This window comes from Mchenga conophoros, linkage group LG1, assembly GCF_057382185.1.
Source record: "Mchenga conophoros isolate Kocher_MC1m ecotype Shallow Benthic linkage group LG1, M_conophoros_male_GT1.1, whole genome shotgun sequence".
Lineage (NCBI taxonomy): Eukaryota > Metazoa > Chordata > Actinopteri > Cichliformes > Cichlidae > Mchenga > Mchenga conophoros.
The window spans coordinates 20,527,645-20,543,842 of NC_140526.1; the positions used below are offsets into that span (position 1 = coordinate 20,527,645).

General features: G+C 41.2%; 1 protein-coding gene across 1 annotated transcript in view; it reads left to right on the forward strand.

The window, feature by feature from the left end:
* Positions 1-13,990, forward strand: part of LOC146583296 (uncharacterized) — a 140,464-nt gene extending 126,474 nt beyond the window's left edge. The window contains exons 13-14 of the mRNA XM_085269711.1: positions 7,982-8,063; positions 13,391-13,990. The gene's annotated coding sequence lies outside the window, so the exon portion shown is untranslated. The remainder of the gene's footprint in view (positions 1-7,981; positions 8,064-13,390) is intronic.
* The last annotated feature ends 2,208 nt before the right edge of the window (positions 13,991-16,198 follow it).

The following is a 16,198-nucleotide window of genomic DNA, read 5'->3' on the forward strand; positions in this document are numbered from 1 at the left end:
CATATTGTGATAGAAGTGCTTTCTAAACTCCTCCATAGCTAAATGATAGGAAATCTAGAAGTAAAGCTGAAAACAGAAATGGGCTTTGCAGAAGGCTCACTAGCCTTTTTCCTCAAAATTAGTCTCTGTGGGTTTTTAAGGGCTCTAAATTGTCTCTGTGGTCCTCGTGTTGGAGGGAGAGAGGCCACTGAGTTTGCATACTCTCTTATATTTAATCCATTTCTTCACCTGGTGAAGAGATCCTGGTCAGAGCACTTGCACATACTTTTTTAATTCAGCCACATGACACATGATCATCAAAAAAATAGCACACATCTGGTACACAATATCATTATGGGCAGAGTTATTTAAAAAAGACTCAATAAATGTTAAAACATTGTCTGTTTCAGTCACACGCACACACACACACACACACACACACACTGCGCTGTATTGATTTAGTTCCATGCACGACATACTTACAGCACTTAATTCCTGTGGTTGGGCTCAATAGAGAAGAAATCAATTAAGAGATGCGTGAACGAAGTTAATTTTAAGATCTTGATTTGTCAGTATTGAGTAAAGTTGGGCTTACTGTTAAAAAGAAATTATTGTCTTTAGGTTTTTTTTGTGTACATGGCTGTTGCCCTAACCCTAAGAGTTATGGTCACATTCCTGCTTAAAATGTTTTTGCTCCATCATATTAATTTCCAGTAAGGCTCACAGAACGTGCAGGTTCCAGCTTGCATTTCCAGTTCTGGTGAAATGATGTTTTATTTAATTCCCAGGGATCATTTGTACTTATCCAGTGAAAATATTGATCTCCTGTGTATAAAAATGGAGACGTCCTAATGTTTGTCTACCTTCCTTTTGGTATAACAAAATAAACTGTGCAGCTGCTTTCATATACTGTTTAGTGTTTACAGTCTGGGATCACTGCAATCAATGTTTATTAAGCTCACATTAGAAGCATCTTGTCGTATCCTTTTTAGGGACCAAGCACAAAGAAACTTCAGTGAAAGACAATATACCTAAGCAACTAGAACACACTCAAGTTTGTCTTCAGGCAGGGAAATAGCACATGTTTAATGTTAACCTTTCATCCATCGATTTTCTTAATTGGTGGAGCCTGTACCCACTGTCATAGGGCAACAGGTGGGGTACAGGCTGGACATGTTGCTAGTCTATCATGGAGAACCTTTGTCAGACACACTTTGAATGATTGAGCAAATAATCTCATCCTATGTGCATGACAGTTAAGGATCAATGTATCATCAGTTTGACAGAGAACCAATCACAGTTCAGTATGGCACTCATGGGAATCAAATCAACTTGCAGTGTGTTATGGGACAGTCTTTGACACTTCCACTCTGCCACTGGCATTTTTGTAATTTGAGTCAACAAACTTTTTTTTTTTTTTTGTAATTTGCTGTTTGACAATGTTTAGTATTTCAAAGCAATTTCAGGTAGTCTTTTATGTCTGTGCCGAAATCAAGTGCAGAAGCAGAAGCTGTGAGGTTTGCTGCCCAGCAGTCTTGAGCCTGAGTCATTTAGAGCCTATTACAAAGCATCAATATATTGATTGAAGCAAGTGTCTCAGTGTACTGCTCTGTAAACACACAGTTGGTTTGGCTGTGCATGTTTTATCTGCTTGAATCTTATCAGGATTTAAATCTTTTTCCTCTTCTGCTCCATTAATTGTGGCAATATTGGCTTTTGAACCGAGGATTTGAATCACTCCTCCTTTGCGGTGTTTAGCTTTGGGTTTCCTTTTAGTAATGTGTGCATTTTCCCCCCCCAGTTTTTTCCAGTTCCTTGTGATATTTCCACATACAGTACACAATTACTTTAAATCATTTTAATCCAAATGCTGTTTCTAAATTTAAAGGATGTACTTATGTACTGAAAACAAGCCAGGCAACAGGAATAACGGGTCAGAATAATCACTAAAATGGGACAGAGGGACAAATGAAGAAGACAGTGACTTTATGTGCTGTCTTACTGGAGTTATGAAGTTTTTGTTTGCTAAAGCTGCATCCAAACTGGAACCAAGTCACAACAACGAGGCGAGTAGCCACAGAAGAAAGTTAATGACATTGGTGACTTTACGTGGCTGCAGGCGAAATAACTGTTAGCAACATAAAGCGAGCAGGAACCGAAATAAACTTTTCTCAACTTCCAGGCAAAAAAACAATGACCGTGCAGGATACCATCGATTAACGTATGACCTGGTAATAACACGTTAACTAGGCATTTGGAGCCCCTCCAAAGTTATCCAGCCGTCAGCTTTGGTGCGACATGTGGGAAGCAAATCGCATCCAGTGAGCAGGGAGGCAGCATGGACACCCAAGTTTGTGATAACCTGAGAAGCAAGTCATCTAGGACAATAGGTCTATCTACTAAGTCTCAGAGGAGTGTGAATCTCAATGACCTCAACCTTAACATCATAGGTCAAGTTTTCTGAAAGTCTTATGAATGTAATGACTTCAGAATGAAGCGACACAGGATTTTAAAATTCCTGCCATTGGTACATCTACTAGGACTTAAGAGTACCGTAGTATTTTTAAATCAAACAACCAAGACATAATTGAAATGCAGACATTATTTAAAGGGGTTTGCCAGAAATATTTCATTAGCTGTTTAAGAGTTAAACATTTTTATTAAAAAAAAAAAAAAAAACTTGACATCTAATTAAAAAGCAGGTTCATGGCCTGTTCTTTTATTTTAAGTTAAAAACTAAATGATTTGGAATTGAGCTGTTTGATTTGCATGTAGTGTCTGTTTACTGGAACAATATGAGGCTTCAATGGTACAGGATAAGCACTATATGGACAAAAGAACTGGATATACTTATTACACATAGAGGAGCTCCTCAGCCATGGAAAAGTCTGCCGTGAAGCTCCTGGCTTACAGTTTTTGCGCTGATGTTGATGGCAGAGAATGTTCCGAACTCAGAGCATTGTTGACTTTTACACACTATACGCCTCAGCGCTTGTCGGCCTGCTCTGTAACTTTATGTGGACTGCTACTTCACTTCCACTTTGCAGTAACATGACTTAGCTGATCTTGTTGCAGTATTGGCAGCAAATCGCAGCTTCAGACAACGTCCCAACTCCAACGCCATCTGTGAATCTAATTGCTTGCAAACATAAAGAGACAGTCCTGACAATTTACCACTTTTGTGACAAACAATGTTGTCTGTATTTATGTGTTTATCCATTGATGACGTTCACCATATGGCGAGCCATACGGTCGCATCCGAGTGTCTGCACTGTTTGATTTCCAAGGTCGTTTTGTGATCTCTGAAGGGGGATTGTTTCCCCATGCTCGTCTTCTGATTGAAGCCTAGCTAGAACCATTTATACACCACTCACAGTCACCCTCCAGCCATGCTCCCAAATTGAATTAGTTTCAGTCTGAATTTGTGTTTCAAAACTAGTAATTATTTTTTAACCCCAGAGGAAGCCAAGAGAAATGAGTCAGATTTTCTGAAGTCATGAAATTTGACGATATATGATTTAACACCAACCAAAGGGACACAAGCCTGAAGCACAGCAATTTACCAACCATTCATCTGTTAGCAAATTAAATCACACCACATTTGACATCTTTTGGAAAGTTGGATAAATCTGATGAAAAAGTTTTTCTCTCAATTACCATCAGAAATTAATCTCCTTAATCCCAATTTGATCTCTTTCATGCATATAAGGGGTATCTTTCATCTGCCCACCTATGCGCTTAAAATGTTCGCCACAGAGTTAAGATGGAACGTGACTGTAAAACTTAGTCCTTTGTGAAACTCCGGGATTCTGGCTCCATGAGATGAGAGAGCTGATTAGGGGAGATGAGGACAGAGGTGCGTAACTGACAGCCATCCATTATCTCTTTCTGTAGCTGGTAGAGGAATGTAAGAAGTCTCCGGGAGTGTGTCATAGAGCTGCAGAGTGCCATCCAGAGGTTGGTATGGTTCAGCTGCAAGCAAAGGTACAAAGCAGAGCCACAAAAATGTACCTCTGAAAATGTAAATCTTTCCTTTTGTTCCAGGTTTTTTTTTTTTTTTTTTTTTTTTTTTTTTTTTTTAAATTTTTTCTTTTTTTTAATCAAATGATCCAATTTAGGAAGAGACAAACCCAATTTTGAGTCTGCTTATCTTAGTCATTCTCTGCTTGGAGAATGGCTTTTATAATTTCAAGACAGGCTTAATTTTGAGAAATCTAGAACAACTTTTGGATACCCTGCCTTTCTCTAGTTTTGTATATATTCCTCTATTTCTATTTTTCCTGTTTGTTATCTATTCCTGCAGTTTTATTATTTATAATTTATTCCTGCACAGTTGGCATGGAGCACCCATATTTTTGTTGTACATGTGCAATGACAATATTCTATTCTATTCATACACTGGAGCTTAAAATGAATAAACCTTTCATGTGGTAACCATATTCACCTTGGCTTAGTAAAATTAATGCGGAAGCTGTTGTGTGATTGCATTGGAGTTTAAGATGTACCTTATAAATTGGCCTGTCTGAGTGAGAGGCAGAGAAGAATCGTGGGGTGTCGAGTCTTCCCCGTGTTACGTCTCATCTGCAGCAAAGGATTTTCCAGCTGAGAGCGAAGGCCAGCAGGAGAGGGCTAGCTTAAAACTAAAGAGGTGATCAAAATACAGACCACCAGCTGACTCTAACATGACGATTCAGAGCAATCGCACTCGCCCAGAACTGCTCTCAGCATCCAAGCAGCCAGGACCACAGCTGATACTGATCAGGTCTAGTTACACACCAGCTCTCCCTTCTTTAAGCAGCACCTTGAGCTGCCAGTGCCCTACGAGCCCCAAGCACAGCAATGATGTGAGTGCTTTATAATAGCAAAGAAAAGGAGTCTCGTCTCGTTTCTCTCAACAGCGGTATCTTTTTAAGATGGCCAGAGCTGATGGAGGGGCACGATGCCAGCCCCTTGCAGAGCATTTTGGTCATTAGCGCGGACCGCACAGCCTGTTTCAAGTAGGCCTCCACAGGTCACTCTGTTCACTAATTGTACACTGCAGGCAAGATCAGATTCTGTTGTCAAGAAAAGGGGAGAATCGTAGCTTTGCCCTTCTGTGTATTCCTAAAGCTGATAAGATAATGAGGTCTTTTTCTGGGCTCAAGGCGTAAATGAGCAGTAGTATTAAATGGTTTTTTCCCCCCCCCCCCACATTAACAGCTGAAGAGCGCATGGTTTCAGTCCACCGGAGACCTCAGTGCTGCATTTGTATTTGTTTTGTTAGTTTTATATTTGTTTTGGTCTGGACTTTTTTTTGTTGTACACATTGTTACTTGCTCTTTGCTCTTCAGTGCCATTCTTTATATCCATGTTGGTGACTCCATGCATGATTTTAGACGCATGTATTTTATTTCCTCCACGTGTGTGTGTGTGTGTGTGTGTGTGTGTGTGTGTGTGTGTGTGTGTGTGTGCGTGCGCGTGTGCGCCGAGTCCTGAGCCAGGAGCACATCTCCGGCTTATCTGGAAGGCCTGGCGTCAGCTTCCTTAAGTGCTGTCAGTGTCACATGGTAAAAGCAGCTCTGCAGCCTCTTAATTAGTTTAGCAAAAGCATCCTTGTCATTTTGCGGTCAGTAAACTCCGTTAGAGAAAATTAAGTCCAAGCTTCTGCCACCTCGTCAACCCCACACAGCCAGCCCAACAACAACAACAACAACAAAATAATGATTATGTGCTGTGTACATTTGTGTGTTAGCTGTTTTCACTTTTTGCTTTTAGAAATAATTGCTGTTGGTTGTGTGGCAGCATCAGAGGAAGGGCATTAATGATTCTCACTGGCCGTGAGGAAGCACTGTGCCGCAGAGGGCGGGAGAGAGAGCAACTCATTTTCTACAGTACAACTAAACGTGTGTGTGTGTGTGTGTGTGTGTGTGTGTGTGTGTGTGTGTGTGTGTGTGTGTGTGTGTGTGTGTGTGTGTGTGTGTTTGGGTAATATATTTTTAACAGCTTCCTTACTTTGTTTAGTGCATATTGTGTCAGACTGTAACAGTTGCGTCAATGGTATGTGCATACATGTTGTGACTTTAATGTGTGTGCATGTGGCGTGTATGTGCACGGCTGTCCTTTTTCACGGATTAGCTGGTGAATGCTGCAAGAGGATGATCAGACTGGGAGCACACCAGGGTTGCTCTGCGATCACATAGGGATTACGGGGGATATAGAGCTGTAGTTGATTCCAGGCCCGCCTCCAGTTAGGCTCATCTCCGCCACACTCCCCTCACACATACCACTTTAATTGCCTTTGCTTCTTTCATTACTTTTATTGCCTTTCCTCTGCTTTGCGTGCTCCCTGGGCTTGTGGAAAGGTCATTGTGATGGCGCTGGTGTGCTCACAGCCACTGACTCTCTGAATAGCAGGAGATGATGATGCGGAGGCTGAAGCTCGGCAAATGAGTGACACATCAGGATGGCTACTGACAGGCTGTGGATAGATTTTTGCCTTAAAGTCTATTAAAGGCTATTATAACAAAAGAAGTCTTTAAAGGAAGTCAAAACTAGGATCATAGTTTAAAATGCCAACTAATGTGTGACATTCATTAATCAGATTCAATCAGAATACTCATTTAATCACAGAAGAAAGAAAATGTTTTCTTACAGATGCTTAAATAAAGAACTATTCAAACATTTCAAAGTCAAAACAGTGCTATGTTGAGTATCGACTAATACAAGTGAAAAGGAGGAGGACTTACAAAGTTCAATGGCCGCAGATAGGAGTGATTTCTCGTGGCGTTCTGTGATGCATTGTGGTTAAATGAGTTCTTTTGTTTAAGGTGCTGTGCAACATGAGAGAGATGGTGGAGAGGGATTGTCCAGTATTGACGGTAACTCGGACAGGATCCTTCTTTCTGAAACCTTGGAAAACTCAGTCGAGCTCCACGCCCTGGGTTTGCAGATTAAAAAAAAAAAAAGCTGTGTATATATCAGTTTAAAATAATAAAGAAGTATTAACATTACTTTAAAAATGGTTATTATCCATGTGCTAAAGGAGTCAGTGTGTTGGTGCAAAAGCATTAAAGAGTTGATGGCCCTTGAGACATGCTCGTGCTTCATTGTGTTCCCTGTGCACAACACCAAATTACTACTAATGTTAGTTTATTTTGTATACCAGCATTCTCTTGTTAATCCTGCTATAAAAACATGACACTTGCACTCAGTTAAAGTCTGTTGCTGTACTAGTTTTTTGTTGATAATTTTTATTCATTATTCTCTCGCATTGATTTGGGTCTTGCAGTTTTAAACATGCAGTGCAGCTACCAGGCCAGGTCTGGTTGCTGCACTGCTGGCAGTGTGGGAGTTGTGTGTCATTTTAATAAAGGTAATGATAGCATCTCCCAGACTCAGCTATGCCCTTAATGTCACTCTTATCACTGTAGGTCTTCTCAGTCCACATCATAACCAGTTTTTCTAAATGCTCCTTTGTGCCTCTTTGTGCCTTATTTATAAGACTTCACAGGCTTGAGTCTGGGGAAAAAAACCAAAAAAAAAAACCAAGGGTACTGCAGAGCAGCATCACTGCTATTCAAACAGCTCCTTGGGATTTTTATATTTTACTTGCCTCCTACTGCCTTTGTCCTTTACTCCCCATCTCTCGCTTCCTCTGTCTCAGTCCCAGTACAAGGTAGAGGTTTTGTGTTGCATTAGACTGTTCTCGTGTCCACAAGAAGCTTTCCACTGTCACCCAGTCAGTCCTGAAATTTAACCAAGTCTTCTTTATTAAACACTCCTACTCTTAAGATCTTTCTGAACTTTCGTAGTAATTGGTTTTTATCCCAACAATAGCTAATGCACATTTTATCGCATCCCAACGTTGCTGCAGGCAAACAAATGAAAAGCTGGCACTGAAACTAAAGGAGCAAAGAACTAGTCTACGCCAAGAGAGAGAAAGTAGAGATAGGAAAGTTATATTTATGTGGTTTATTCTCAGTTGAAACAGAAAATCAGTGCACCTTTTTCTTTGTGTTTACAGGTTCACCTGCAAGAGGGCGGGGAATCGGCAAATTGAGGTCAAAGCTACGCTCAATGAGAAGACAGCAGAGGAGAAGACCTAGGTACATCTATCCATCTGTTTCCTTCTGCTTATCAAATTCAGGGTCGCAGGAGGCTGGAGCTCATCCTAGTTGCCGCAAGGCAAGAGGTCGGCGACAACCTGAAGAGGTTTCCATTCTGTAGCAGGGCCAACAGATGACCATTCACACTCACACCTATGGCCAATTTAGAATCACCAATTAACCTAAGCTTCCTTTGAAATGTAGGAGAAAGCCTGGGTCCCTAGAGAGACTCCATGCAAACTTCACAGAAGAAAGGCCCCAGTTTGAAATCTCATTGGGGGTTTTTTTTTTTTTTTTTAATTCCAATACTTCTGAATAATTGTACTTATTTTGTCTTGGAAACTTCTGACATTATATAAAATGTGAACTTTCTCTAGAAATGAAGGCCAGCTCCACTTTTCACTCCCTCCCCCATAAAGCATTAAACAGTTGGGTCAATATGGTATCTACATAACAGTCTATTCTTACTGGGTTTAAATTTGATATAGATGTAAAGAAAAAGAGGTGATTTTGATTTGGCTTAAGCTGTGAAGGATCGGTAACTACGAGCATATAAAGTAAACACTTAATCGAACTACCTTAAATAGCCTTTTTACGCCAGATATTGCAGCTTCAGTATGTGAAACAGAAATAAATCAGAAGAGGTCATACGGTGAGCCTGGTGTTGAGCTACACTTTAGCTGATACTCTATATAACAGGTATTGCAGTAAATAGAGTTCAGCAGCATGATATCAGCTGACACCTGATTTGCTTCACCGACAAACAAGACCTTTTAGTGTTTTCCATTAAAAACTTGAGCAAAAGTTGTTGGTATGGTTGTCCGAGCACCACCCCTGCCAGAATATCCCTCCGCAAGTTAGTGTGCTTCCTTTCCTCTACATCCTCTCTCTGAGCTGACAACCAAGACATTGCAAACTCAAATGTGAGACGGCCCACGACCGGCTGAAAATGATACTCCTTGCAAAGACCCCATTTCTCTTCAAAATGAGGGGCAGCAAATCTATACAAGCCCCTCTCTGCTTTTGCTCCGGTTGACTCCAGAGACGGTGTCAGTGACAAAGAAGCAAGCTTTCAGATGGAGCACGAGTGTTCCTGGAGTGGCTCATCTGAAACGTGGGTCAATAGAAACACTCACCAGCACATCACACAAACTGAAAAACAAAGATGCTGTATAACTCCCCAGATTTTATTGGCTGTCATGTTGATTTTTTCTTGTTCTGGGATTAGCATAGGCCTCAGTGTGTTGGTGTGACTAATGGTCTGTGTTTTTCCCGGCTGTGAAATCAGCAGCCCGAGAGCCCAGAACAGCCTGCACAACAGTGTTTGAAGTCTGCCTCCCCCATGGGTGGTGCCTCTGGGTCCTGCTGCTAATGCAGCCCCAACATATTTCTGTCTCCGTCTCAGAGCGGGGGCTCTCCTTTACATACAGCCATGTTTAGCACTCCCCCCACTCCACTAATCTACCCCTCTACCCACTTTGTGTGCACCTCACTTGTGTGGCCCAGCCTTGACTGATGGCTAAAGCTTGTTAACACTGAAGACACATTTGTAGCTGGGAAATGTTAAGAGTGGCAAAGGGACAGGTGGTGATCAGAGGACATGGAAAGGCGGCGGAAGAGGTCTCACATTCCTGATGCAGTTTGAGCCTCCAGAGTTGGCAAACTTTTCCCCCACAACTAACCCAAGGACATTCTCTCCTCTTGCCAGACAGACAGATGAGTGTTGGTCGCTCTTAGTGTTCCCCAGGACCCCATAGGAGGCTTTAAGTAAACATGTCACTCAGCTATCACCATGGAAACTTGGGTTATTCCCTAAATATAATATGAATTTTATGTGTTGCTTGGGAAATAGTTATTTGGTGCTGGAATGGTATCTCCCAGATGAAGCCTCATTTCATTTTTCTCAACCAATATCACCTTGCTTCAAAGTAAGCCAGGTCTGTGTTGCCCGGTATTTGCCTGCAACACATTCTTATCTGACATCCTCTCAAATTGAAAGCAGGGAAATTGGGGCTGATTCAGGGGATACGTTTTTGGTGATGGAAGGACAGAGGGAGGGGAGAAAGATGTGAACCCAATCTGCTATGTGTTGACTGTACTGATTAGGGGCTTGTGCTAAGAAGAGCCTCTCTATCCCTTCATTCCTTGTGTTTACTTTGAACCCCACCGCCCTCCTCTACACGGGCATCACTGCAGAGTGCCCTCTCTATCCATCTCTTCTCCACTCCTCCATATCAAATGTATCACATGAGCCACAAGCACTACTTTGAATGCCATCTAGTACAATTAAAAAGATGACAGCTTAACTAGGGCTAGAAGGGGGTTTTTGCCAATCCATTAGGGAAGGTAGAGTAAGTAGAGTGATTAGTAATGTGAGGAGATGTATGACACATCAGAACCTTGACTGAGTTTAGGTCTGTGCATTTGTGCGTATTTGTGGAGAGCAGGAGAGTACAAATGCAAAACTGAGCCCATTAGGGGCTGCGGGGTTACTGGAGCAACGTCCAGCTAATGTTTCGGGCCATTCAGAATGCCTGCGGGGAGCCGGGATTACAGAGCTGGTCTTAAAAGCGAAGCAGAAATACAGGGAATAATAATACATAGATAAATAAGGGATGGAATGGCATGGGAGAAGCTGGGAAAATAGCACATCTATTCTCACGCAGCATGTTTGTTTATTTATGGCGTCTGAAGGCCTGGTCTGGATGCAGGGTGGGGGGCTGGTGAAAGGCTTTCCCTCTCATACTCCAGCTCCCTAGCTTTCATTAAGTGTCATTACCAGTACTTTCAGAAAGCTGGCCAGGCTGAGACCTAACATCCCCTCTACAGATAGTTTGCCATGCATATGGATGCATTTCTGATCCCTCTTATCCACCACTGAGGAGGGGGAATTAGGCCAGCGAGGAGGAGAGGAAGGGGGGGGGTAAAGGGTGCATCCATATCTGACTTTAATGGCAGAGACGGAGCTATTACTTCAATTGAGGGACAGTATCCACGCTTGGCTTGTTTTTTGTATATGGTTATCAACACTGCAAGAATTTCACTTAAGATTTTCTGTTTTTATGACCAGAAAGGTCACGTACCCCCCATTTCTGTACAATCAAATGTGTTTTACACTCTTTAGAAGAGTTGCATTTTCATTTCAGCACAGTACAATGTACTCGCAGTGCTATTTTAAAATGTGCATTTCTAGCAGCGCGGTATTCATTAACAATTTGCTATTCCAGTTCACTTACTTTGAGAGCGTCCCCTGATTGATGGGGGGCTTGTTCTGTTTATTTGTATATCAGGGAATGAAAAATTCATATTGTGCGCTTTTCGAGCAGAAGTTATCTAGATTCAGTGTAAATGGTACTTGGGATTAGATTTTCACAGCAGATTGCTGTTATTAAGGAGAAAAATCCAGCTCCTTTGAGCAGTCATCTTCCTGGGAGGCAATCTATTTCTCTTTCACGCAGCCCGAGTGCTGGACCAGGCTCTTAATGCACTGAAGCAAAAGTGCTTCGGTCCGCAACCTTTCACGCCTTCAGCTCTCCTTTATGTGATTGAATAGTTAATAACTATGAGTCGCCTTTGAAAGGCGCACCGTGGTCCTTCTGAGGCACTTCTCTTCTTTTTGTCTGTTTGGCTGCTGTACCTGCCCATTGCTCTGTCTACCTGCACATCTACTTTGCCCAGATGCCAAGTCAACTTTGTCTTTCCCCTGACTTGCCGCTTGTGTCTGGCTGTCTTGGTGTGCACATCAGAATTTTGAGCGCTGTGCATCAACATTTTTATTTATTTATTTTTAGTATTTCATCTCCTGCTTCTTCTTTCTCTTCACATTCACACAAACAGACAGACACACACTCCCTCACACAGCTCATTAGCCCATCCCACGCTCACAGCTCTAGCAGAATGTGACCCTGCCTAATTGTGTACCATGCTCATTTGTTCTCCCTGCGTGATGTGACGATTGCTTATTTATTCTCCTCAGGGCTCCCATCTCACATTAAAATGATTGACTCATTTCATTCACTGCACATTTTCAAGCTTTATTTGATAAGCTCATTTCCCTTGGCATTCAAATTCCTCCTTTTCCCATGCTTAAAAGTTATAATGTTACCGAGGCACGTTATTATTCATAGTCGGGATTGTTTCTTCAGCTAATTATCTGTGTTGGAAAATAATTTTGCACGTGCGATTCTGTTTATTCTGGTGGAATTGAGCAGTACAAAAGGGCAGACATTAACAATGCAGTTGGGATAGCTGAGGAGCCAATTGTGTACACAAAGTTGGCAGACGCGGTCAACAAGAAGCTTAAGAGGGATTGGGACGCTGTCGAAACTTGGCCAGAATAAGCAGAGCAAATTTGCATTTGGTTAGAATTTCCATCTGGTTAGAGACCTGTTTTACAAATGAGAAAGCCATCAACCTTTTTGTCCAGTCGTGTAATGAGGGAGTGTTTTGACACAAAAAGAACCATAACAAGTGATTGCTGATTGGGGATTTGGACAGCATTGTTACAGACGGATGTTAGCTCTTGTAATTTAGTCAGCTGACAGTCGATGTTTTCTCCCTTCAGCTACTGTATATCGACCAGGCCTCGGTGACACAGCACCTGCTGGAGGCTTACGTGCTGTGCTGCTGGGTCACTTGAGAATAAGATTTGTGCAAGTGACAGGCTTAAAAAGACGTGACTGGCAGAGCTTAGTAATGCATATGAAGTATGATGTGGCGTGAAACAAACAGAAGGGTTGATTCTGTTCATCTAGATGTAGCGTTTTCAGAAAACGCTACGTCTGGATGAACAACTCTTTGGATTTCCTTGCCTGGATGGTTGAGCATGAATCAACACAAAGAGAAGGGTACACAGATTGTTTGCGTATCTACTACAGGATGATTCATTGTCATGTAATAATAATTTAAAAAATAACGCCCTTGTTATGTTCCTGAGTAACTCTCCACAGAGTAGTGGTTCACACATTCAAAAGATCTCTGGTTTGAGACCCGAAGGAGACAAAAATCCATGGAAGAGCTGTGTCAGGGAGGTTACCTGGCACAAACATCTGTATAAAATCAAACATGTGAGTTACTGTGACAAGGAAGTAGCTGAAAGACGTTTTATGTAGCTGAGCATTTAACACTTGAGAATTTTTGCCTCTTTTAATGATGAGGTACTCTCACAGTTGGGTCATTTATTTTGGTAAGACTAAAAAAAAAAGTGAAGCAGCAGAAGCCAGGACTCCGTATTTTTGAGGGAGAAATACAGTTCAGGCTCTGAAAACACTGGATCCTTAATGAGAAGTCTGATTGTATATGTATGTCTCTTTCTTGTGCTTTTGCAGTTTTCGGTTAGCAGAGCAGAGAGCCGAGGGAGGAGGAGCATCACTGCGAAAACCTTTGCCAGCATTTGTCCATCCAGCAGCCAGCAGTCATGGCAGCTGGATGGAGGTTCAGCTGAAGAGCTTGTCCTTGAAGTTACTTCACCCTTAAGAAGGCAATTCTTGAAATGGACAGACTGCATCACTCCAATGTGAGGGGCCTTTAACATCTTAATGATTTTTTTTTTCAATCGTATACACTACCTATTTAAAGTAAATAGTTCAACAATTCTGTAATACCAGACTATAAAGGTGGAATATAAATGTTTATAATGTTTGATGTGTTTCTTTCCTTTCCTAGTCAGAATGTCCTGAATGACATTTTTCGTGTTGTTAAGTTGAACAAATTATTGGCTTAAAGTAATAATAATCTATATTTCATGGTTAAGTTTCTTTACACTGTTTTCTATAAAAGTGTAGCACTTTTGTTTGGAGTCACAAAAAGCATCTTCTCCTAGAGCAATAGACCCACAAGCCAAACTCCAAAATCTTAATGAGTGTACCCAGATAGACAAGAAATTGCATCCAAATAAAAGAATAATAAAGGCATCTAAACCGTAACAAGTCTGCCTTTGTTCTTCCACTCCACCCACCACAAGCAGGCATTGTTGCAGCTTTGAGGGCAGCTCTGAGAGTTCCATGCCCATCGGCCTTCAATCACATGGGATGTCTGAGTTTGACAGTATAAAGTCTTTCTTCTAGAATAAAATATAACCCCTAAGCAATAGTGGATGAGCTGTTAGTAGCCATGCAGTCCACAGGGATCTAGACCAAGCATGGTAGTACAGTATACACAAAGTGCTGGTTAGGGATAAGACAATGGACCAGTAAAAACATCACTCGATGCCGCAACACTTAAATTTCTCACCATTTGCTTCTGTTAGCAAATATTTTTGTTTCAATGGTAATATTTAAGTTGGCTTCACCAAAATTAAAAAATAAATAACGCTCTTTAAAAAAGTTAGTCTGTTTAAAGGTAATTTCATTACTATAAAAGTATTAAAACACCCTCTTTAAAAAAAAAACAAAAAACCTTCACCCACCGAAACTGAATCTTCTACCGTAGTCCTGCACCGCTCAGTCATTCCAAACCGATTGTGTCCATCTTTCCTTTGATTTGTCAGAGAGCATCATTGAGGATGCAGCGTGAGCTCGAATAGATTTTCCTTGGTAAGATTTTCACTCACTGGCAATATGGAAGGTTTCACTCCTGCTTTACACCAAGAGGACATCATCAGTTCTTGTCTTGGTCAAATCAATGGACAACATTCTTTCCAGCATAGCGGTCAATATGCAACGCTTAAGGTGTCTGAGGAAACTAAAGAAGACCAATAATTGTTATTAATAACATGGATCTCCCAAAGGATTGTATTTACAGGCTTTCAAATGTAACTATAACATGCACATAACCTACAAAGGTCCTGTCGCCCTGTCTGTGAATATCTGTGTGCAGGAATGTCAACACTGCAAATGGACCAATTATATAGTAATTGTGTTTTTACACAAAGAGGAACTCAAACATCTAGCCAGTGCATTCATGGCCACTTGAAGATGGTCACATGTATGAGTTCATTTGTCCATTGATTTGGTTCGAGAGGACCTTTTGTGCTTTTGATTCATTTTTCAAATACGTGCTGTTGTATCTCTCTCCTGACGGTCTTCATGGGCTGACAGTGATCTGAACCAAAAATTTCACATTTTGATTCAAAATTGGCACCGATTTTCATCATGTGTTTAGTTACTACTAATATCAAAGTGCCTGAACATGCTATTTAAAATTGTTTTTTGTGTGTGCACAGTTTCACGTAATGACAACACTGGTTCATCCCTCGAGTTGGATCCCTTTTTATGCTTGAATGATTCACAGGTCCGTGTTAAGTGGCTTAAAAAGGTCTAAAATGGTCAGGTACAAGAGTGGTCTGAAAATGAATAAACAAGCATCCAATGTTCAAAGAAAAACTTTGGACCCTTTGGAGCAAAATATAAAGAAATGAAGGTGACTCGAGAGTTTTGCACAGTTCTGCCTGTATAACTATTACAGTGGAGGTGCTCATATTGAACATAGTGTTTCAAATAGTGAGGGAGATCAGTCTTGGCCCCCCATTGTTTTTAGGATCTCTATGATGAACTCTAACTGGGAGCAAAGAAGCCCCACCTACTTGGCTGGCTGAAAGCGAGGTGGAAACGAGCTAAAAGACAAAGGATAAAGTGAAGGGTTCCATCCATCCTCTTCCACTTATCCAACTGGGGGTCATGGGGGGACTGGAGACGATCCAAGCTGCCTTTGAGCGACTATAAATAATATATAATAACAATATATAGTTAAAGTATGAAATTATTTTGGAATTGTCCAACATAAACTAATCTACTCACGTTATCATTAGGAGAGTCAAAACCCAAACATAACATGGTGAACTTGGTAAACATCCTCCCAGCATCACGCTGGCACTTAGCATTTAGCACCATTGCACTAGGGCTGAGTTCAGCCATTACTGAGCTTGTTTACCATTTTCATGTTGTAAATGACACCTGTTATTTTGGAGCAGGCCATGTCACGTATGACATTCTTGACATTAAACATCATTTAAACTGAATTTTATAGCAAAAGTAAGTATTTTTGCTATAATCATAGCAATTAGTGGAAAAAAATGATTTGCAACTGATTAAAAACCCTTTTTTTGTGCTGAAAACCCCCCAATTACAACTAATTTGGCATGATCTTTGGCGCTAACGTGAATAGCTGTAAAAATAAACGAATAAAAATCACAGCAA